The sequence below is a fragment of the Pelobates fuscus genome, chromosome 2 (assembly GCF_036172605.1).
Source record: "Pelobates fuscus isolate aPelFus1 chromosome 2, aPelFus1.pri, whole genome shotgun sequence".
In the NCBI taxonomy this organism is placed as follows: Eukaryota; Metazoa; Chordata; class Amphibia; order Anura; family Pelobatidae; genus Pelobates; species Pelobates fuscus.
Window position 1 is genome coordinate 355,832,846 of NC_086318.1, and position 21,410 is coordinate 355,854,255.

General features: G+C 42.6%; 25 non-coding genes across 25 annotated transcripts; all 25 read right to left on the minus strand.

Annotated features, from left to right (window-relative positions):
• Nucleotides 1–648: 648 nt before the first annotated feature.
• LOC134591066 (U1 spliceosomal RNA) lies at nt 649–815 on the minus strand. Its single transcript, XR_010087899.1, has one exon. It is a non-coding gene; the product is annotated as a U1 spliceosomal RNA (small nuclear RNA).
• A 477-nt stretch (nt 816–1,292) lies between these two features.
• Nucleotides 1,293–1,433, minus strand: LOC134593446 (U4 spliceosomal RNA). The gene has a single exon (XR_010089928.1). It is a non-coding gene; the product is annotated as a U4 spliceosomal RNA (small nuclear RNA).
• An 899-nt stretch (nt 1,434–2,332) lies between these two features.
• On the minus strand, nt 2,333–2,499 carry LOC134591141 (U1 spliceosomal RNA). The gene has a single exon (XR_010087961.1). It is a non-coding gene; the product is annotated as a U1 spliceosomal RNA (small nuclear RNA).
• Nucleotides 2,500–2,975: 476 nt separating this feature from the next.
• Nucleotides 2,976–3,116, minus strand: LOC134593701 (U4 spliceosomal RNA). The gene has a single exon (XR_010090142.1). It is a non-coding gene; the product is annotated as a U4 spliceosomal RNA (small nuclear RNA).
• Nucleotides 3,117–4,014: 898 nt separating this feature from the next.
• LOC134591142 (U1 spliceosomal RNA) lies at nt 4,015–4,181 on the minus strand. The gene has a single exon (XR_010087962.1). It is a non-coding gene; the product is annotated as a U1 spliceosomal RNA (small nuclear RNA).
• A 476-nt stretch (nt 4,182–4,657) lies between these two features.
• On the minus strand, nt 4,658–4,798 carry LOC134592627 (U4 spliceosomal RNA). Its single transcript, XR_010089227.1, has one exon. It is a non-coding gene; the product is annotated as a U4 spliceosomal RNA (small nuclear RNA).
• An 899-nt stretch (nt 4,799–5,697) lies between these two features.
• LOC134591386 (U1 spliceosomal RNA) lies at nt 5,698–5,864 on the minus strand. The gene has a single exon (XR_010088173.1). It is a non-coding gene; the product is annotated as a U1 spliceosomal RNA (small nuclear RNA).
• A 477-nt stretch (nt 5,865–6,341) lies between these two features.
• On the minus strand, nt 6,342–6,482 carry LOC134591982 (U4 spliceosomal RNA). Its single transcript, XR_010088673.1, has one exon. It is a non-coding gene; the product is annotated as a U4 spliceosomal RNA (small nuclear RNA).
• An 899-nt stretch (nt 6,483–7,381) lies between these two features.
• Nucleotides 7,382–7,548, minus strand: LOC134591359 (U1 spliceosomal RNA). Its single transcript, XR_010088149.1, has one exon. It is a non-coding gene; the product is annotated as a U1 spliceosomal RNA (small nuclear RNA).
• Nucleotides 7,549–8,026: 478 nt separating this feature from the next.
• LOC134593702 (U4 spliceosomal RNA) lies at nt 8,027–8,167 on the minus strand. The gene has a single exon (XR_010090143.1). It is a non-coding gene; the product is annotated as a U4 spliceosomal RNA (small nuclear RNA).
• An 899-nt stretch (nt 8,168–9,066) lies between these two features.
• Nucleotides 9,067–9,233, minus strand: LOC134591387 (U1 spliceosomal RNA). The gene has a single exon (XR_010088174.1). It is a non-coding gene; the product is annotated as a U1 spliceosomal RNA (small nuclear RNA).
• A 478-nt stretch (nt 9,234–9,711) lies between these two features.
• On the minus strand, nt 9,712–9,852 carry LOC134592628 (U4 spliceosomal RNA). The gene has a single exon (XR_010089228.1). It is a non-coding gene; the product is annotated as a U4 spliceosomal RNA (small nuclear RNA).
• An 899-nt stretch (nt 9,853–10,751) lies between these two features.
• Nucleotides 10,752–10,918, minus strand: LOC134591421 (U1 spliceosomal RNA). Its single transcript, XR_010088203.1, has one exon. It is a non-coding gene; the product is annotated as a U1 spliceosomal RNA (small nuclear RNA).
• Nucleotides 10,919–11,395: 477 nt separating this feature from the next.
• Nucleotides 11,396–11,536, minus strand: LOC134593704 (U4 spliceosomal RNA). Its single transcript, XR_010090144.1, has one exon. It is a non-coding gene; the product is annotated as a U4 spliceosomal RNA (small nuclear RNA).
• Nucleotides 11,537–12,434: 898 nt separating this feature from the next.
• Nucleotides 12,435–12,601, minus strand: LOC134591143 (U1 spliceosomal RNA). The gene has a single exon (XR_010087963.1). It is a non-coding gene; the product is annotated as a U1 spliceosomal RNA (small nuclear RNA).
• Nucleotides 12,602–13,078: 477 nt separating this feature from the next.
• LOC134592631 (U4 spliceosomal RNA) lies at nt 13,079–13,219 on the minus strand. Its single transcript, XR_010089229.1, has one exon. It is a non-coding gene; the product is annotated as a U4 spliceosomal RNA (small nuclear RNA).
• A 900-nt stretch (nt 13,220–14,119) lies between these two features.
• Nucleotides 14,120–14,286, minus strand: LOC134591389 (U1 spliceosomal RNA). Its single transcript, XR_010088175.1, has one exon. It is a non-coding gene; the product is annotated as a U1 spliceosomal RNA (small nuclear RNA).
• A 477-nt stretch (nt 14,287–14,763) lies between these two features.
• LOC134592632 (U4 spliceosomal RNA) lies at nt 14,764–14,904 on the minus strand. The gene has a single exon (XR_010089230.1). It is a non-coding gene; the product is annotated as a U4 spliceosomal RNA (small nuclear RNA).
• Nucleotides 14,905–15,803: 899 nt separating this feature from the next.
• Nucleotides 15,804–15,970, minus strand: LOC134591360 (U1 spliceosomal RNA). The gene has a single exon (XR_010088150.1). It is a non-coding gene; the product is annotated as a U1 spliceosomal RNA (small nuclear RNA).
• Nucleotides 15,971–16,446: 476 nt separating this feature from the next.
• On the minus strand, nt 16,447–16,587 carry LOC134593656 (U4 spliceosomal RNA). The gene has a single exon (XR_010090107.1). It is a non-coding gene; the product is annotated as a U4 spliceosomal RNA (small nuclear RNA).
• Nucleotides 16,588–17,485: 898 nt separating this feature from the next.
• Nucleotides 17,486–17,652, minus strand: LOC134591144 (U1 spliceosomal RNA). The gene has a single exon (XR_010087964.1). It is a non-coding gene; the product is annotated as a U1 spliceosomal RNA (small nuclear RNA).
• A 476-nt stretch (nt 17,653–18,128) lies between these two features.
• On the minus strand, nt 18,129–18,269 carry LOC134592633 (U4 spliceosomal RNA). The gene has a single exon (XR_010089231.1). It is a non-coding gene; the product is annotated as a U4 spliceosomal RNA (small nuclear RNA).
• Nucleotides 18,270–19,169: 900 nt separating this feature from the next.
• Nucleotides 19,170–19,336, minus strand: LOC134591390 (U1 spliceosomal RNA). The gene has a single exon (XR_010088176.1). It is a non-coding gene; the product is annotated as a U1 spliceosomal RNA (small nuclear RNA).
• A 477-nt stretch (nt 19,337–19,813) lies between these two features.
• Nucleotides 19,814–19,954, minus strand: LOC134592634 (U4 spliceosomal RNA). Its single transcript, XR_010089232.1, has one exon. It is a non-coding gene; the product is annotated as a U4 spliceosomal RNA (small nuclear RNA).
• Nucleotides 19,955–20,853: 899 nt separating this feature from the next.
• On the minus strand, nt 20,854–21,020 carry LOC134591361 (U1 spliceosomal RNA). Its single transcript, XR_010088151.1, has one exon. It is a non-coding gene; the product is annotated as a U1 spliceosomal RNA (small nuclear RNA).
• Nucleotides 21,021–21,410: the final 390 nt, after the last annotated feature.

The following is a 21,410-nucleotide window of genomic DNA, read 5'->3' on the forward strand; positions in this document are numbered from 1 at the left end:
ACCTTGTACAATTTTTTTTCTCTCTTTGGAAACAGTTTTGCCAAGATTCTACTACAGCAGCCATTAGGCAGAGTACACAATCCGCTGGTCTACGTTCGTCCCCAAAGTCACACATTTCATGACTCCATCGATAGGAATGACCCTTGCCTAGCACCTGTCTTCTCTTCATCCACACTCAACAGGGCTGAAAGAACATTTGTGGTGGCTTTTTCAAAATTCCATGGTGTTCATTAGTAAGTGCTAGCGACCACCCAGCTATTCCTAAGGTTTGGTCTGATTGTCTCAAGCGGCAATTCACTGCCTTGATCCAGAATATCTTTTTTTCCCAGAAATTCAATCAAACGTTACGTTCTGTTGGAAGACGTAATATAGGTCTCCAATTCTTTATTTCTTCCATTGCATTTAAGCATACAATAAATCAAAAGAAGTCAGGATAAAAAAATAGCTGAAAAGTTCAAATAAAAAGTGAAATTCTGGCTTAAAACTGGTCTCCAGAAAACATAGATAATAAAAATAATCAAGCCTAGGAAATAATTGTCGCTGCCTGCTTGATGCGGAAAATAAGAGCCAAAGAAGACGGGTGCCGTGGCTGAAATTATCCTTCGTCAGAATTGGTGAAGTTCTCTATTTTTGTCAAACAAGCAAACACAGGGGAAAGCGCGAACGCAGTCCCCCACTACCATAAATTATACAGTCGAGTTTCCCACATTTGAGAAAATCGCAGAGGTCAACTGGTACAGAGTGCAATGAACCAGCATCACTCTGGGAGAGCCACCTTAGGGATCATGGCTATTGCTCCCCTGCCAGGTAAGTATGACATGACGGGTACATTCAAAGGCACGCCCGCTGGGAAGCCTTTCCTTTAGGCTGTGGTGAAATAATAAAGCAAGTAAAAAAAAAAAAAAAAGAAGAGCAAATAAATAATCCAAATGATAGAAGGCTACAAAATATTACCAAACCTCGTGGCTGATCGTTGTTTTCCTTAGCTACCAGTAATTTTAGTGCCTTCAGGGGGTTAGGTGTGAATAATTGAGCTGGATTCAGGGTGCGAAGGAGCAATTTGCATAAAGGCAAATGCTAGGCCAATGAGCCGAAGGATGGGAATTCGTAGCATGGAGTGAGAATAGTGTGCTGCCGGAAACAAGTGGATTCAGTGGGAGAGAAAGGTAAAAGGGAAATGCTAAGAAGCCAGCGGAAGGAATGGTGCAACAGAGCTCAGGAAGAAACGGGAGTCACGTAAGACACGCCCTAGACATGGGGCGCCATAAACTTTTATTAAACCAATCTTTCAGTCTCCTTAGAGCCTGTCAAAAATTGCCAATGCTGACTGTATTTCAAGTCATCATGGCAGGGTATTGGGTAAAGTTTTCAATTAGCAATAATCACGCCTCGGATTGACCTCATGGGCTACGATACTGCCACTGCGCAAAGTTAACTGTCCAAGTGGGCCAGCTTTTAAGAGCTACCACGTAAGGACACTTTAAGACAGCGGTGAGAAAAAGTTCATGACCATAAGCCATTGCAAAGGATTGTGGGAGGCAATATTCTAATTAGGCCCGCTTCCTCCTACAGGGAAGCTTAAACCCCAACAAATTCCTCGGTCTTCTTATATGGCATCTTGGAATGGTTCCAAACCTATAACAGAGAGTGAGGGCAACCATATCTTGCAGCAAACCTTGTACAATTTTTTTTCTCTCTTTGGAAACAGTTTTGCCAAGATTCTACTACAGCAGCCATTAGGCAGAGTACACAATCCGCTGGTCTACGTTCGTCCCCAAAGTCACACATTTCATGACTCCATCGATAGGAATGACCCTTGCCTAGCACCTGTCTTCTCTTCATCCACACTCAACAGGGCTGAAAGAACATTTGTGGTGGCTTTTTCAAAATTCCATGGTGTTCATCAGTAAGTGCTAGCGACCACCCAGCTATTCCTAAGGTTTGGTCTGATTGTCTCAAGCGGCAATTCACTGCCTTGATCCAGAAAATCTTTTTTTCCCAGAAATTCAATCAAACGTTACGTTCTGTTGGAAGACGTAATATAGGTCTCCAATTCTTTATTTCTTCCATTGCATTGAAGCATACAATAAATCAAAAGAAGTCAGGATAAAAAAATGATGGAAAAAAAGCTGAAAAGTTAAAATAAAAAGTGAAATTCTGGCTTAAAACTGGTCTCCAGAAAACATAGATAATAAAAATGATCAAGCCTAGGAAATGATTGTCGGTGCCTGCTTGATGCGGAAAGTAAAAGCTGAAGAAGACGGGTGTCGTGGCTGTAATTATCCTTCGTCAGAATTGGTGAAGTTCTCTATTTTTGTCAAACAAGCAAACACAGGGGAAAGCGCGAACGCAGTCCCCCACTACCATAAATTATGCAGTCGAGTTTCCCACATTTGAGGAAATCGCAGAGGTCAACTGGTACGGAGTGCAATGAACCAGCCTCACTCTGGTAGAGCCACCTTAGGGATCATGGCTATTGCTCCCCTGCCAGGTAAGTATGACATGACGGGTACATTCAAAGGCACGCCAGCTGGGAAGCCTTTCCTTTAGGCTGTGGTGAAATAATAAAGCAAGTAAAAAAAAAAAAAAAAGAAGAGCAAATAAATAATCCAAATGATAGAAGGCTACAAAAGATTACCAAACCTCGTGGCTGATCGTTGTTTTCCTTAGCTACCAGTAATTTTAGTGCCTTCAGGGGGTTAGGTGTGAATAATTGAGCTGGATTCAGGGTGCGAAGGAGCAATTTGCATAAAGGCAAATGCTAGGCCAATGAGCCGAAGGATGGGAATTCGTAGCATGGAGTGAGAATAGTGTGCTGCCGGAAACAAGTGAATTCAGTGGGAGAGAAAGGTAAAAGGAAATGCTAAGAAGCCAGCGGAAGGAATGGTGCAACAGAGCTCAGGAAGAAACGGGAGTCACGTAAGACACGCCCTAGACATGGGGCGCCATAAACTTTTATTAAACCAATCTTTCAGTCTCCTTAGAGCCTGTCAAAAATTGCCAATGCTGACTGTATTTCAAGTCATCATGGCAGGGTATTGGGTAAAGTTTTCAATTAGCAATAATCACACCTCGGATTGACCTCATGGGCTACGATACTGCCACTGCGCAAAGTTAACTGTCCAAGTGTGCCAGCTTTTAAGAGCTACCACGTAAGGACACTTTAAGACAGCGGTGAGAAAAAGTTCATGACCATAAGCCATTGCAAAGGATTGTGGGAGGCAATATTCTAATTAGGCCCGCTTCCTCCTACAGGGAAGCTTAAACCCCAACAAATTCCTCGGTCTTCTTATATGGCATCTTGGAATGGTTCCAAACCTATAACAGAGAGTGAGGGCAACCATATCTTGCAGCAAACCTTGTACAATTTTTTTTCTCTCTTTGGAAACAGTTTTGCCAAGATTCTACTACAGCAGCCATTAGGCAGAGTACACAATCGCTGGTCTACGTTCGTCCCCAAAGTCACACATTTCATGACTCCATCGATAGGAATGACCCTTGCCTAGCACCTGTCTTCTCTTCATCCACACTCAACAGGGCTGAAAGAACATTTGTGGTGGCTATTTCGAAATTCCATGGTGTTCATTAGTAAGTGCTAGCGACCACCCAGCTATTCCTAAGGTTTGGTCTGATTGTCTCAAGCGGCAATTCACTGCCTTGATCCAGAAAATCTTTTTTTCCCAGAAATTCAATCAAACGTTACGTTCTGTTGGAAGACGTAATATAGGTCTCCAATTCTTTATTTCTTCCATTGCATTGAAGCATACAATAAATCAAAAGAAGTCAGGATATAAAAACGATGAAAAAAAAGCTGAAAAGTTAAAATAAAAAGTGAAATTCTGGCTTAAAACTGGTCTCCAGAAAACATAGATAATAAAAATGATCAAGCCTAGGAAATGATTGTCGCTGCCTGCGTGATGCGGAAAGTAAGAGCCAAAGAAGACGGGTGACGTGGCTGAAATTATCCTTCGTCAGAATTGGTGAAGTTCTCTATTTTTGTCAAACAAGCAAACACAGGGGAAAGCGCGAACGCAGTCCCCCACTACCATAAATTATGCAGTCGAGTTTCCCACATTTGAGGAAATCGCAGAGGTCAACTGGTACGGAGTGCAATGAACCAGCCTCACTCTGGTAGAGCCACCTTAGGGATCATGGCTATTGCTCCCCTGCCAGGTAAGTATGACATGACGGGTACATTCAAAGGCACGCCCGCTGGGAAGCCGTTCCTTTAGGCTGTGGTGAAATAATAAAGCAAGTTAAAAAAAAAAAAAAAAAAAGCAAATAAATAATCCAAATGATAGAAGGCTACAAAAGATTACCAAATCTCGTGGCTGATCATTGTTTTCCTTAGCTACCAGTAATTTTAGTGCCTTCAGGTGGTTAGGTGTGAATAATTGAGCTGGATTCAGGGTGCGAAGGAGCAATTTGCATAAAGGCAAATGCTAGGCCAATGAGCCGAAGGATGGGAATTCGTAGCATGTAGTGAGAATAGTGTGCTGCCGGAAACAAGTGAATTCAGTGGGAGAGAAAGGTAAAAGGGAAATGCTAAGAAGCCAGCGGAAGGAATGGTGCAACAGAGCTCAGGAAGAAACGGGAGTCACGTAAGACACGCCCTAGACATGGGGCGCCATAAACTTTTATTAAACCAATCTTTCAGTCTCCTTAGAGCCTGTCAAAAATTGCCAATGCTGACTGTATTTCAAGTCATCATGGCGGGGTATTGGGTAAAGTTTTCAATTAGCAATAATCACGCCTCGGATTGACCTCATGGGCTACGATACTGCCACTGCGCAAAGCTAACTGTTCAAGTGGGCCGGCTTTTAAGAGCTACCACGTAAGGACACTTTAAGGCAGCGGTGAGAAAAAGTTCATGACCATAAGCCATTGCAAAGGATTATGGGAGGCAATATTCTAATTAGGCCCGCTTCCTCCTACAGGGAAGCTTAAACCCCAACAAATTCCTCGGTCTTCTTATATGGCATCTTGGAATGGTTCCAAACCTATAACAGAGAGTGAGGGCAACCATATCTTGCAGCAAACCTTGTACAATTTTTTTTCTCTCTTTGGAAACAGTTTTGCCAAGATTCTACTACAGCAGCCATTAGGCAGAGTACACAATCCGCTGGTCTACGTTCGTCCCCAAAGTCACACATTTCATGACTCCATCGATAGGAATGACGCTTGCCTAGCACCTGTCTTCTCTTCATCCACACTCAACAGGGCTGAAAGAACATTTGTGGTGGCTTTTTCAAAATTCCATGGTGTTCATTAGTAAGTGCTAGCGACCACCCAGCTATTCCTAAGGTTTGGTCTGATTGTCTCAAGCGGCAATTCACTGCCTTGATCCAGAAAATCTTTTTTCCCAGAAATTCAATCAAACGTTACGTTCTGTTGGAAGACGTAATATAGGTCTCCAATTCTTTATTTCTTCCATTGCATTGACGCATACAATAAATCAAAAGAAGTCAGGATAAAAAAATGATGAAAAAAAAAGCTGAAAAGTTAAAATAAAAAGTGAAATTCTGGCTTAAAACTGGTCTCCAGAAAACATAGATAATAAAAATGATCAAGCCTAGGAAATGATTGTCGCTGCCTGCTTGATGCGGAAAGTAAGATCCAAAGAAGACGGGTGCCGTGGCTGAAATTATCCTTCGTCAGAATTGGTGAAGTTCTATATTTTTGTCAAACAAGCAAACACAGGGGAAAGCGCGAACGCAGACCCCCACTACCATAAATTATGCAGTCGAATTTCCCACATTTGAGGAAATCGCAGAGGTCAACTGGTACGGAGTGCAATGAACCAGCCTCACTCTGGTAGAGCCACCTTAGGGATCATGGCTATTGCTCCCCTGCCAGGTAAGTATGACATGACGGGTACATTCAAAGGCACGCCCGCTGGGAAGCCGTTCCTTTAGGCTGTGGTGAAATAATAAAGCAAGTTAAAAAAAAAAAAAAAAAAAAGCAAATAAATAATCCAAATGATAGAAGGCTACAAAAGATTACCAAACCTCGTGGCTGATCATTGTTTTCCTTAGCTACCAGTAATTTTAGTGCCTTCAGGTGGTTAGGTGTGAATAATTGAGCTGGATTCAGGGTGCGAAGGAGCAATTTGCATAAAGGCAAATGCTAGGCCAATGAGCCGAAGGATGGGAATTCGTAGCATGTAGTGAGAATAGTGTGCTGCCGGAAACAAGTGAATTCAGTGGGAGAGAAAGGTAAAAGGGAAATGCTAAGAAGCCAGCGGAAGGAATGGTGCAACAGAGCTCAGGAAGAAACGGGAGTCACGTAATACACGCCCTAGACATGGGGCGCCATAAACTTTTATTAAACCAATCTTTCAGTCTCCTTAGAGCCTGTCAAAAATTGCCAATGCTGACTGTATTTCAAGTCATCATGGCGGGGTATTGGGTAAAGTTTTCAATTAGCAATAATCACGCCTCGGATTGACCTCATGGGCTACGATACTGCCACTGCACAAAGCTAACTGTTCAAGTGGGCCGGCTTTGAAGAGCTACCACGTAAGGACACTTTAAGGCAGCGGTGAGAAAAAGTTCATGACCATAAGCCATTGCAAAGGATTATGGGAGGCAATATTCTAATTAGGCCCGCTTCCTCCTACAGGGAAGCTTAAACCCCAACAAATTCCTCGGTCTTCTTATATGGCATCTTGGAATGGTTCCAAACCTATAACAGAGAGTGAGGGCAACCATATCTTGCAGCAAACCTTGTACAATTTTTTTTCTCTCTTTGGAAACAGTTTTGCCAAGATTCTACTACAGCAGCCATTAGGCAGAGTACACAATCCGCTGGTCTACGTTCGTCCCCAAAGTCACACATTTCATGACTCCATCGATAGGAATGACCCTTGCCTAGCACCTGTCTTCTCTTCATCCACACTCAACAGGGCTGAAAGAACATTTGTGGTGGCTTTTTCAAAATTCCATGGTGTTCATTAGTAAGTGCTAGCGACCACCCAGCTATTCCTAAGGTTTGGTCTGATTGTCTCAAGCGGCAATTCACTGCCTTGATCCAGAAAATCTTTTTTTCCCAGAAATTCAATCAAACGTTACGTTCTGTTGGAAGACGTAATATAGGTCTCCAATTCTTTATTTCTTCCATTGCATTTAAGCATACAATAAATCAAAAGAAGTCAGGATAAAAAAATGATGAAAAAAAAGCTGAAAAGTTAAAATAAAAAGTGAAATTCTGGCTTAAAACTGGTCTCCAGAAAACATAGATAATAAAAATGATCAAGCCTAGGAAATGATTGTCGCTGCCTGCTTGATGCGGAAAATAAGAGCCAAAGAAGACGGGTGCCATGGCTGAAATTATCCTTCGTCAGAATTTGTGAAGTTCTCTATTTTTGTCAAACAAGCAAACACAGGGGAAAGCGCGAACGCAGTCCCCCACTACCATAAATTATACAGTCGAGTTTCCCACATTTGAGAAAATCGCAGAGGTCAACTGGTACAGAGTGCAATGAACCAGCATCACTCTGGGAGAGCCACCTTAGGGATCATGGCTATTGCTCCCCTGCCAGATAAGTATGACATGATGGGTACATTCAAAGGCACGCCCGCTGGGAAGCCTTTCATTTAGGCTGTGGTGAAATAATAAAGCAAGTAAAAAAAAAAAAAAAAAGAAGAGCAAATAAATAATCCAAATGATAGAAGGCTACAAAAGATTACCAAACCTCGTGGCTGATCGTTGTTTTCCTTAGCTACCAGTAATTTTAGTGCCTTCAGGGGGTTAGGTGTGAATAATTGAGCTGGATTCAGGGTGCGAAGGAGCAATTTGCATAAAGGCAAATGCTAGGCCAATGAGCCGAAGGATGGGAATTCGTAGCATGGAGTGAGAATAGTGTGCTGCCGGAAACAAGTGGATTCAGTGGGAGAGAAAGGTAAAAGGGAAATGCTAAGAAGCCAGCGGAAGGAATGGTGCAACAGAGCTCAGGAAGAAACGGGAGTCACGTAAGACACGCCCTAGACATGGGGCGCCATAAACTTTTATTAAACCAATCTTTCAGTCTCCTTAGAGCCTGTCAAAAATTGCCAATGCTGACTGTATTTCAAGTCATCATGGCAGGGTATTGGGTAAAGTTTTCAATTAGCAATAATCACACCTCGGATTGACCTCATGGGCTACGATACTGCCACTGCGCAAAGTTAACAGTCCAAGTGTGCCAGCTTTTAAGAGCTACCACGTAAGGACACTTTAAGACAGCGGTGAGAAAAAGTTCATGACCATAAGCCATTGCAAAGGATTGTGGGAGGCAATATTCTAATTAGGCCCGCTTCCTCCTACAGGGAAGCTTAAACCCCAACAAATTCCTCGGTCTTCTTATATGGCATCTTGGAATGGTTCCAAACCTATAACAGAGAGTGAGGGCAACCATATCTTGCAGCAAACCTTGTACAATTTTTTTTCTCTCTTTGGAAACAGTTTTGCCAAGATTCTACTACAGCAGCCATTAGGCAGAGTACACAATCGCTGGTCTACGTTCGTCCCCAAAGTCACACATTTCATGACTCCATCGATAGGAATGACCCTTGCCTAGCACCTGTCTTCTCTTCATCCACACTCAACAGGGCTGAAAGAACATTTGTGGTGGCTATTTCGAAATTCCATGGTGTTCATTAGTAAGTGCTAGCGACCACCCAGCTATTCCTAAGGTTTGGTCTGATTGTCTCAAGCGGCAATTCACTGCCTTGATCCAGAAAATCTTTTTTTCCCAGAAATTCAATCAAACGTTACGTTCTGTTGGAAGACGTAATATAGGTCTCCAATTCTTTATTTCTTCCATTGCATTGAAGCATACAATAAATCAAAAGAAGTCAGGATAAAAAAATGATGAAAAAAAAAGCTGAAAAGTTAAAATAAAAAGTGAAATTCTGGCTTAAAACTGGTCTCCAGAAAACATAGATAATAAAAATGATCAAGCCTAGGAAATGATTGTCGCTGCCTGCTTGATGCGGAAAGTAAGATCCAAAGAAGACGGGTGCCGTGGCTGAAATTATCCTTCGTCAGAATTGGTGAAGTTCTATATTTTTGTCAAACAAGCAAACACAGGGGAAAGCGCGAACGCAGACCCCCACTACCATAAATTATGCAGTCGAATTTCCCACATTTGAGGAAATCGCAGAGGTCAACTGGTACGGAGTGCAATGAACCAGCCTCACTCTGGTAGAGCCACCTTAGGGATCATGGCTATTGCTCCCCTGCCAGGTAAGTATGACATGACGGGTACATTCAAAGGCACGCCCGCTGGGAAGCCGTTCCTTTAGGCTGTGGTGAAATAATAAAGCAAGTTAAAAAAAAAAAAAAAAAAAAAGCAAATAAATAATCCAAATGATAGAAGGCTACAAAAGATTACCAAACCTCGTGGCTGATCATTGTTTTCCTTAGCTACCAGTAATTTTAGTGCCTTCAGGTGGTTAGGTGTGAATAATTGAGCTGGATTCAGGGTGCGAAGGAGCAATTTGCATAAAGGCAAATGCTAGGCCAATGAGCCGAAGGATGGGAATTCGTAGCATGTAGTGAGAATAGTGTGCTGCCGGAAACAAGTGAATTCAGTGGGAGAGAAAGGTAAAAGGGAAATGCTAAGAAGCCAGCGGAAGGAATGGTGCAACAGAGCTCAGGAAGAAACGGGAGTCACGTAAGACACGCCCTAGACATGGGGCGCCATAAACTTTTATTAAACCAATCTTTCAGTCTCCTTAGAGCCTGTCAAAAATTGCCAATGCTGACTGTATTTCAAGTCATCATGGCGGGGTATTGGGTAAAGTTTTCAATTAGCAATAATCACGCCTCGGATTGACCTCATGGGCTACGATACTGCCACTGCGCAAAGCTAACTGTTCAAGTGGGCCGGCTTTGAAGAGCTACCACGTAAGGACACTTTAAGGCAGCGGTGAGAAAAAGTTCATGACCATAAGCCATTGCAAAGGATTATGGGAGGCAATATTCTAATTAGGCCCGCTTCCTCCTACAGGGAAGCTTAAACCCCAACAAATTCCTCGGTCTTCTTATATGGCATCTTGGAATGGTTCCAAACCTATAACAGAGAGTGAGGGCAACCATATCTTGCAGCAAACCTTGTACAATTTTTTTTCTCTCTTTGGAAACAGTTTTGCCAAGATTCTACTACAGCAGCCATTAGGCAGAGTACACAATCCGCTGGTCTACGTTCGTCCCCAAAGTCACACATTTCATGACTCCATCGATAGGAATGACCCTTGCCTAGCACCTGTCTTCTCTTCATCCACACTCAACAGGGCTGAAAGAACATTTGTGGTGGCTTTTTCAAAATTCCATGGTGTTCATTAGTAAGTGCTAGCGACCACCCAGCTATTCCTAAGGTTTGGTCTGATTGTCTCAAGCGGCAATTCACTGCCTTGATCCAGAAAATCTTTTTTTCCCAGAAATTCAATCAAACGTTACGTTCTGTTGGAAGACGTAATATAGGTCTCCAATTCTTTATTTCTTCCATTGCATTTAAGCATACAATAAATCAAAAAAAGTCAGGATAAAAAAATGATGAAAAAAAAGCTGAAAAGTTAAAATAAAAAGTGAAATTCTGGCTTAAAACTGGTCTCCAGAAAACATAGATAATAAAAATGATCAAGCCTAGGAAATGATTGTCGCTGCCTGCTTGATGCGGAAAATAAGAGCCAAAGAAGACGGGTGCCATGGCTGAAATTATCCTTCGTCAGAATTGGTGAAGTTCTCTATTTTTGTCAAACAAGCAAACACAGGGGAAAGCGCGAACGCAGTCCCCCACTACCATAAATTATACAGTCGAGTTTCCCACATTTGAGAAAATCGCAGAGGTCAACTGGTACAGAGTGCAATGAACCAGCATCACTCTGGGAGAACCACCTTAGGGATCATGGCTATTGCTCCCCTGCCAGATAAGTATGACATGATGGGTACATTCAAAGGCACGCCCGCTGGGAAGCCTTTCATTTAGGCTGTGGTGAAATAATAAAGCAAGTAAAAAAAAAAAAAAAAGAAGAGCAAATAAATAATCCAAATGATAGAAGGCTACAAAAGATTACCAAACCTCGTGGCTGATCGTTGTTTTCCTTAGCTACCAGTAATTTTAGTGCCTTCAGGGGGTTAGGTGTGAATAATTGAGCTGGATTCAGGGTGCGAAGGAGCAATTTGCATAAAGGCAAATGCTAGGCCAATGAGCCGAAGGATGGGAATTCGTAGCATGGAGTGAGAATAGTGTGCTGCCGGAAACAAGTGGATTCAGTGGGAGAGAAAGGTAAAAGGGAAATGCTAAGAAGCCAGCGGAAGGAATGGTGCAACAGAGCTCAGGAAGAAACGGGAGTCACGTAAGACACGCCCTAGACATGGGGCGCCATAAACTTTTATTAAACCAATCTTTCAGTCTCCTTAGAGCCTGTCAAAAATTGCCAATGCTGACTGTATTTCAAGTCATCATGGCAGGGTATTGGGTAAAGTTTTCAATTAGCAATAATCACACCTCGGATTGACCTCATGGGCTACGATACTGCCACTGCGCAAAGTTAACAGTCCAAGTGTGCCAGCTTTTAAGAGCTACCACGTAAGGACACTTTAAGACAGCGGTGAGAAAAAGTTCATGACCATAAGCCATTGCAAAGGATTGTGGGAGGCAATATTCTAATTAGGCCCGCTTCCTCCTACAGGGAAGCTTAAACCCCAACAAATTCCTCGGTCTTCTTATATGGCATCTTGGAATGGTTCCAAACCTATAACAGAGAGTGAGGGCAACCATATCTTGCAGCAAACCTTGTACAATTTTTTTTCTCTCTTTGGAAACAGTTTTGCCAAGATTCTACTACAGCAGCCATTAGGCAGAGTACACAATCGCTGGTCTACGTTCGTCCCCAAAGTCACACATTTCATGACTCCATCGATAGGAATGACCCTTGCCTAGCACCTGTCTTCTCTTCATCCACACTCAACAGGGCTGAAAGAACATTTGTGGTGGCTATTTCAAAATTCCATGGTGTTCATTAGTAAGTGCTAGCGACCACCCAGCTATTCCTAAGGTTTGGTCTGATTGTCTCAAGCGGCAATTCACTGCCTTGATCCAGAAAATCTTTTTTTCCCAGAAATTCAATCAAACGTTACGTTCTGTTGGAAGACGTAATATAGGTCTCCAATTCTTTATTTCTTCCATTGCATTGAAGCATACAATAAATCAAAAGAAGTCAGGATATAAAAACGATGAAAAAAAAGCTGAAAAGTTAAAATAAAAAGTGAAATTCTGGCTTAAAACTGGTCTCCAGAAAACATAGATAATAAAAATGATCAAGCCTAGGAAATGATTGTCGCTGCCTGCGTGATGCGGAAAGTAAGAGCCAAAGAAGACGGGTGACGTGGCTGAAATTATCCTTCGTCAGAATTGGTGAAGTTCTCTATTTTTGTCAAACAAGCAAACACAGGGGAAAGCGCGAACGCAGTCCCCCACTACCATAAATTATGCAGTCGAGTTTCCCACATTTGAGGAAATCGCAGAGGTCAACTGGTACGGAGTGCAATGAACCAGCCTCACTCTGGTAGAGCCACCTTAGGGATCATGGCTATTGCTCCCCTGCCAGGTAAGTATGACATGACGGGTACATTCAAAGGCACGCCCGCTGGGAAGCCGTTCCTTTAGGCTGTGGTGAAATAATAAAGCAAGTTAAAAAAAAAAAAAAAAAAAAGCAAATAAATAATCCAAATGATAGAAGGCTACAAAAGATTACCAAATCTCGTGGCTGATCATTGTTTTCCTTAGCTACCAGTAATTTTAGTGCCTTCAGGTGGTTAGGTGTGAATAATTGAGCTGGATTCAGGGTGCGAAGGAGCAATTTGCATAAAGGCAAATGCTAGGCCAATGAGCCAAAGGATGGGAATTCGTAGCATGTAGTGAGAATAGTGTGCTGCCGGAAACAAGTGAATTCAGTGGGAGAGAAAGGTAAAAGGGAAATGCTAAGAAGCCAGCGGAAGGAATGGTGCAACAGAGCTCAGGAAGAAACGGGAGTCACGTAAGACACGCCCTAGACATGGGGCGCCATAAACTTTTATTAAACCAATCTTTCAGTCTCCTTAGAGCCTGTCAAAAATTGCCAATGCTGACTGTATTTCAAGTCATCATGGCGGGGTATTGGGTAAAGTTTTCAATTAGCAATAATCACGCCTCGGATTGACCTCATGGGCTACGATACTGCCACTGCGCAAAGCTAACTGTTCAAGTGGGCCGGCTTTTAAGAGCTACCACGTAAGGACACTTTAAGGCAGCGGTGAGAAAAAGTTCATGACCATAAGCCATTGCAAAGGATTATGGGAGGCAATATTCTAATTAGGCCCGCTGCCTCCTACAGGGAAGCTTAAACCCCAACAAATTCCTCGGTCTTCTTATATGGCATCTTGGAATGTTTCCAAACCTATAACAGAGAGTGAGGGCAACCATATCTTGCAGCAAACCTTGTACAATTTTTTTTCTCTCTTTGGAAACAGTTTTGCCAAGATTCTACTACAGCAGCCATTAGGCAGAGTACACAATCCGCTGGTCTACGTTCGTCCCCAAAGTCACACATTTCATGACTCCATCGATAGGAATGACGCTTGCCTAGCACCTGTCTTCTCTTCATCCACACTCAACAGGGCTGAAAGAACATTTGTGGTGGCTTTTTCAAAATTCCATGGTGTTCATTAGTAAGTGCTAGCGACCACCCAGCTATTCCTAAGGTTTGGTCTGATTGTCTCAAGCGGCAATTCACTGCCTTGATCCAGAAAATCTTTTTTTCCCAGAAATTCAATCAAACGTTACGTTCTGTTGGAAGACGTAATATAGGTCTCCAATTCTTTATTTCTTCCATTGCATTGAAGCATACAATAAATCAAAAGAAGTCAGGATAAAAAAATGATGAAAAAAAAAGCTGAAAAGTTAAAATAAAAAGTGAAATTCTGGCTTAAAACTGGTCTCCAGAAAACATAGATAATAAAAATGATCAAGCCTAGGAAATGATTGTCGCTGCCTGCTTGATGCGGAAAGTAAGATCCAAAGAAGACGGGTGCCGTGGCTGAAATTATCCTTCGTCAGAATTGGTGAAGTTCTATATTTTTGTCAAACAAGCAAACACAGGGGAAAGCGCGAACGCAGACCCCCACTACCATAAATTATGCAGTCGAATTTCCCACATTTGAGGAAATCGCAGAGGTCAACTGGTACGGAGTGCAATGAACCAGCCTCACTCTGGTAGAGCCACCTTAGGGATCATGGCTATTGCTCCCCTGCCAGGTAAGTATGACATGACGGGTACATTCAAAGGCACGCCCGCTGGGAAGCCGTTCCTTTAGGCTGTGGTGAAATAATAAAGCAAGTTAAAAAAAAAAAAAAAAAAAAGCAAATAAATAATCCAAATGATAGAAGGCTACAAAAGATTACCAAACCTCGTGGCTGATCATTGTTTTCCTTAGCTACCAGTAATTTTAGTGCCTTCAGGTGGTTAGGTGTGAATAATTGAGCTGGATTCAGGGTGCGAAGGAGCAATTTGCATAAAGGCAAATGCTAGGCCAATGAGCCGAAGGATGGGAATTCGTAGCATGTAGTGAGAATAGTGTGCTGCCGGAAACAAGTGAATTCAGTGGGAGAGAAAGGTAAAAGGGAAATGCTAAGAAGCCAGCGGAAGGAATGGTGCAACAGAGCTCAGGAAGAAACGGGAGTCACGTAAGACACGCCCTAGACATGGGGCGCCATAAACTTTTATTACACCAATCTTTCAGTCTCCTTAGAGCCTGTCAAAAATTGCCAATGCTGACTGTATTTCAAGTCATCATGGCGGGGTATTGGGTAAAGTTTTCAATTAGCAATAATCACGCCTCGGATTGACCTCATGGGCTACGATACTGCCACTGCGCAAAGCTAACTGTTCAAGTGGGCCGGCTTTGAAGAGCTACCACGTAAGGACACTTTAAGGCAGCGGTGAGAAAAAGTTCATGACCATAAGCCATTGCAAAGGATTATGGGAGGCAATATTCTAATTAGGCCCGCTTCCTCCTACAGGGAAGCTTAAACCCCAACAAATTCCTCGGTCTTCTTATATGGCATCTTGGAATGGTTCCAAACCTATAACAGAGAGTGAGGGCAACCATATCTTGCAGCAAACCTTGTACAATTTTTTTTCTCTCTTTGGAAACAGTTTTGCCAAGATTCTACTACAGCAGCCATTAGGCAGAGTACACAATCCGCTGGTCTACGTTCGTCCCCAAAGTCACACATTTCATGACTCCATCGATAGGAATGACCCTTGCCTAGCACCTGTCTTCTCTTCATCCACACTCAACAGGGCTGAAAGAACATTTGTGGTGGCTTTTTCAAAATTCCATGGTGTTCATTAGTAAGTGCTAGCGACCACCCAGCTATTCCTAAGGTTTGGTCTGATTGTCTCAAGCGGCAATTCACTGCCTTGATCCAGAAAATCTTTTTTTCCCAGAAATTCAATCAAACGTTACGTTCTGTTGGAAGACGTAATATAGGTCTCCAATTCTTTATTTCTTCCATTGCATTTAAGCATACAATAAATTAAAAGAAGTCAGGATAAAAAAATGATGAAAAAAAAGCTGAAAAGTTAAAATAAAAAGTGAAATTCTGGCTTAAAACTGGTCTCCAGAAAACATAGATAATAAAAATGATCAAGCCTAGGAAATGATTGTCGCTGCCTGCTTGATGCGGAAAATAAGAGCCAAAGAAGACGGGTGCCATGGCTGAAATTATCCTTCGTCAGAATTGGTGAAGTTCTCTATTTTTGTCAAACAAGCAAACACAGGGGAAAGCGCGAACGCAGTCCCCCACTACCATAAATTATACAGTCGAGTTTCCCACATTTGAGAAAATCGCAGAGGTCAACTGGTACAGAGTGCAATGAACCAGCATCACTCTGGGAGAGCCACCTTAGGGATCATGGCTATTGCTCCCCTGCCAGATAAGTATGACATGATGGGTACATTCAAAGGCACGCCCGCTGGGAAGCCTTTCATTTAGGCTGTGGTGAAATAATAAAGCAAGTAAAAAAAAAAAAAAAGAAGAGCAAATAAATAATCCAAATGATAGAAGGCTACAAAAGATTACCAAACCTCGTGGCTGATCGTTGTTTTCCTTAGCTACCAGTAATTTTAGTGCCTTCAGGGGGTTAGGTGTGAATAATTGAGCTGGATTCAGGGTGCGAAGGAGCAATTTGCATAAAGGCAAATGCTAGGCCAATGAGCCGAAGGATGGGAATTCGTAGCATGGAGTGAGAATAGTGTGCTGCCGGAAACAAGTGGATTCAGTGGGAGAGAAAGGTAAAAGGGAAATGCTAAGAAGCCAGCGGAAGGAATGGTGCAACAGAGCTCAGGAAGAAACGGGAGTCACGTAAGACACGCCCTAGACATGGGGCGCCATAAACTTTTATTAAACCAATCTTTCAGTCTCTTTAGAGCCTGTCAAAAATTGCCAATGCTGACTGTATTTCAAGTCATCATGGCAGGGTATTGGGTAAAGTTTTCAATTAGCAATAATCACACCTCGGATTGACCTCATGGGCTACGATACTGCCACTGCGCAAAGTTAACAGTCCAAGTGTGCCAGCTTTTAAGAGCTACCACGTAAGGACACTTTAAGACAGCGGTGAGAAAAAGTTCATGACCATAAGCCATTGCAAAGGATTGTGGGAGGCAATATTCTAATTAGGCCCGCTTCCTCCTACAGGGAAGCTTAAACCCCAACAAATTCCTCGGTCTTCTTATATGGCATCTTGGAATGGTTCCAAACCTATAACAGAGAGTGAGGGCAACCATATCTTGCAGCAAACCTTGTACAATTTTTTTTCTCTCTTTGGAAACAGTTTTGCCAAGATTCTACTACAGCAGCCATTAGGCAGAGTACACAATCGCTGGTCTACGTTCGTCCCCAAAGTCACACATTTCATGACTCCATCGATAGGAATGACCCTTGCCTAGCACCTGTCTTCTCTTCATCCACACTCAACAGGGCTGAAAGAACATTTGTGGTGGCTATTTCAAAATTCCATGGTGTTCATTAGTAAGTGCTAGCGACCACCCAGCTATTCCTAAGGTTTGGTCTGATTGTCTCAAGCGGCAATTCACTGCCTTGATCCAGAAAATCTTTTTTTCCCAGAAATTCAATCAAACGTTACGTTCTGTTGGAAGACGTAATATAGGTCTCCAATTCTTTATTTCTTCCATTGCATTGAAGCATACAATAAATCAAAAGAAGTCAGGATATAAAAACGATGAAAAAAAAGCTGAAAAGTTAAAATAAAAAGTGAAATTCTGGCTTAAAACTGGTCTCCAGAAAACATAGATAATAAAAATGATCAAGCCTAGGAAATGATTGTCGCTGCCTGCGTGATGCGGAAAGTAAGAGCCAAAGAAGACGGGTGACGTGGCTGAAATTATCCTTCGTCAGAATTGGTGAAGTTCTCTATTTTTGTCAAACAAGCAAACACAGGGGAAAGCGCGAACGCAGTCCCCCACTACCATAAATTATGCAGTCGAGTTTCCCACATTTGAGGAAATCGCAGAGGTCAACTGGTACGGAGTGCAATGAACCAGCCTCACTCTGGTAGAGCCACCTTAGGGATCATGGCTATTGCTCCCCTGCCAGGTAAGTATGACATGACGGGTACATTCAAAGGCACGCCCGCTGGGAAGCCGTTCCTTTAGGCTGTGGTGAAATAATAAAGCAAGTTAAAAAAAAAAAAAAAAAAAGCAAATAAATAATCCAAATGATAGAAGGCTACAAAAGATTACCAAATCTCGTGGCTGATCATTGTTTTCCTTAGCTACCAGTAATTTTAGTGCCTTCAGGTGGTTAGGTGTGAATAATTGAGCTGGATTCAGGGTGCGAAGGAGCAATTTGCATAAAGGCAAATGCTAGGCCAATGAGCCGAAGGATGGGAATTCGTAGCATGTAGTGAGAATAGTGTGCTGCCGGAAACAAGTGAATTCAGTGGGAGAGAAAGGTAAAAGGGAAATGCTAAGAAGCCAGCGGAAGGAATGGTGCAACAGAGCTCAGGAAGAAACGGGAGTCACGTAAGACACGCCCTAGACATGGGGCGCCATAAACTTTTATTAAACCAATCTTTCAGTCTCCTTAGAGCCTGTCAAAAATTGCCAATGCTGACTGTATTTCAAGTCATCATGGCGGGGTATTGGGTAAAGTTTTCAATTAGCAATAATCACGCCTCGGATTGACCTCATGGGCTACGATACTGCCACTGCGCAAAGCTAACTGTTCAAGTGGGCCGGCTTTTAAGAGCTACCACGTAAGGACACTTTAAGGCAGCGGTGAGAAAAAGTTCATGACCATAAGCCATTGCAAAGGATTATGGGAGGCAATATTCTAATTAGGCCCGCTTCCTCCTACAGGGAAGCTTAAACCCCAACAAATTCCTCGGTCTTCTTATATGGCATCTTGGAATGGTTCCAAACCTATAACAGAGAGTGAGGGCAACCATATCTTGCAGCAAACCTTGTACAATTTTTTTTCTCTCTTTGGAAACAGTTTTGCCAAGATTCTACTACAGCAGCCATTAGGCAGAGTACACAATCCGCTGGTCTACGTTCGTCCCCAAAGTCACACATTTCATGACTCCATCGATAGGAATGACGCTTGCCTAGCACCTGTCTTCTCTTCATCCACACTCAACAGGGCTGAAAGAACATTTGTGGTGGCTTTTTCAAAATTCCATGGTGTTCATTAGTAAGTGCTAGCGACCACCCAGCTATTCCTACGGTTTGGTCTGATTGTCTCAAGCGGCAATTCACTGCCTTGATCCAGAAAATCTTTTTTTCCCAGAAATTCAATCAAACGTTACGTTCTGTTGGAAGACGTAATATAGGTCTCCAATTCTTTATTTCTTCCATTGCATTGAAGCATACAATAAATCAAAAGAAGTCAGGATAAAAAAATGATGAAAAAAAAAGCTGAAAAGTTAAAATAAAAAGTGAAATTCTGGCTTAAAACTGGTCTCCAGAAAACATAGATAATAAAAATGATCAAGCCTAGGAAATGATTGTCGCTGCCTGCTTGATGCGGAAAGTAAGATCCAAAGAAGACGGGTGCCGTGGCTGAAATTATCCTTCGTCAGAATTGGTGAAGTTCTATATTTTTGTCAAACAAGCAAACACAGGGGAAAGCGCGAACGCAGACCCCCACTACCATAAATTATGCAGTCGAATTTCCCACATTTGAGGAAATCGCAGAGGTCAACTGGTACGGAGTGCAATGAACCAGCCTCACTCTGGTAGAGCCACCTTAGGGATCATGGCTATTGCTCCCCTGCCAGGTAAGTATGACATGACGGGTACATTCAAAGGCACGCCCGCTGGGAAGCCGTTCCTTTAGGCTGTGGTGAAATAATAAAGCAAGTTAAAAAAAAAAAAAAAAAAAAGCAAATAAATAATCCAAATGATAGAAGGCTACAAAAGATTACCAAACCTTGTGGCTGATCATTGTTTTCCTTAGCTACCAGTAATTTTAGTGCCTTCAGGTGGTTAGGTGTGAATAATTGAGCTGGATTCAGGGTGCGAAGGAGCAATTTGCATAAAGGCAAATGCTAGGCCAATGAGCCGAAGGATGGGAATTCGTAGCATGTAGTGAGAATAGTGTGCTGCCGGAAACAAGTGAATTCAGTGGGAGAGAAAGGTAAAAGGGAAATGCTAAGAAGCCAGCGGAAGGAATGGTGCAACAGAGCTCAGGAAGAAACGGGAGTCACGTAAGACACGCCCTAGACATGGGGCGCCATAAACTTTTATTAAACCAATCTTTCAGTCTCCTTAGAGCCTGTCAAAAATTGCCAATGCTGACTGTATTTCAAGTCATCATGGCGGGGTATTGGGTAAAGTTTTCAATTAGCAATAATCACGCCTCGGATTGACCTCATGGGCTACGATACTGCCACTGCGCAAAGCTAACTGTTCAAGTGGGCCGGCTTTGAAGAGCTACCACGTAAGGACACTTTAAGGCAGCGGTGAGAAAAAGTTCATGACCATAAGCCATTGCAAAGGATTATGGGAGGCAATATTCTAATTAGGCCCGCTTCCTCCTACAGGGAAGCTTAAACCCCAACAAATTCCTCGGTCTTCTTATATGGCATCTTGGAATGGTTCCAAACCTATAACAGAGAGTGAGGGCAACCATATCTTGCAGCAAACCTTGTACAATTTTTTTTCTCTCTTTGGAAACAGTTTTGCCAAGATTCTACTACAGCAGCCATTAGGCAGAGTACACAATCCGCTGGTCTACGTTCGTCCCCAAAGTCACACATTTCATGACTCCATCGATAGGAATGACCCTTGCCTAGCACCTGTCTTCTCTTCATCCACACTCAACAGGGCTGAAAGAACATTTGTGGTGGCTTTTTCAAAATTCCATGGTGTTCATTAGTAAGTGCTAGCGACCACCCAGCTATTCCTAAGGTTTGGTCTGATTGTCTCAAGCGGCAATTCACTGCCTTGATCCAGAAAATCTTTTTTTCCCAGAAATTCAATCAAACGTTACGTTCTGTTGGAAGACGTAATATAGGTCTCCAATTCTTTATTTCTTCCATTGCATTTAAGCATACAATAAATTAAAAGAAGTCAGGATAAAAAAATGATGAAAAAAAAGCTGAAAAGTTAAAATAAAAAGTGAAATTCTGGCTTAAAACTGGTCTCCAGAAAACATAGATAATAAAAATGATCAAGCCTAGGAAATGATTGTCGCTGCCTGCTTGATGCGGAAAATAAGAGCCAAAGAAGACGGGTGCCATGGCTGAAATTATCCTTCGTCAGAATTGGTGAAGTTCTCTATTTTTGTCAAACAAGCAAACACAGGGGAAAGCGCGAACGCAGTCCCCCACTACCATAAATTATACAGTCGAGTTTCCCACATTTGAGAAAATCGCAGAGGTCAACTGGTACAGAGTGCAATGAACCAGCATCACTCTGGGAGAGCCACCTTAGGGATCATGGCTATTGCTCCCCTGCCAGATAAGTATGACATGATGGGTACATTCAAAGGCACGCCCGCTGGGAAGCCTTTCATTTAGGCTGTGGTGAAATAATAAAGCAAGTAAAAAAAAAGAAGAGCAAATAAATAATCCAAATGATAGAAGGCTACAAAAGATTACCAAACCTCGTGGCTGATCGTTGTTTTCCTTAGCTACCAGTAATTTTAGTGCCTTCAGGGGGTTAGGTGTGAATAATTGAGCTGGATTCAGGGTGCGAAGGAGCAATTTGCATAAAGGCAAATGCTAGGCCAATGAGCCGAAGGATGGGAATTCGTAGCATGGAGTGAGAATAGTGTGCTGCCGGAAACAAGTGGATTCAGTGGGAGAGAAAGGTAAAAGGGAAATGCTAAGAAGCCAGCGGAAGGAATGGTGCAACAG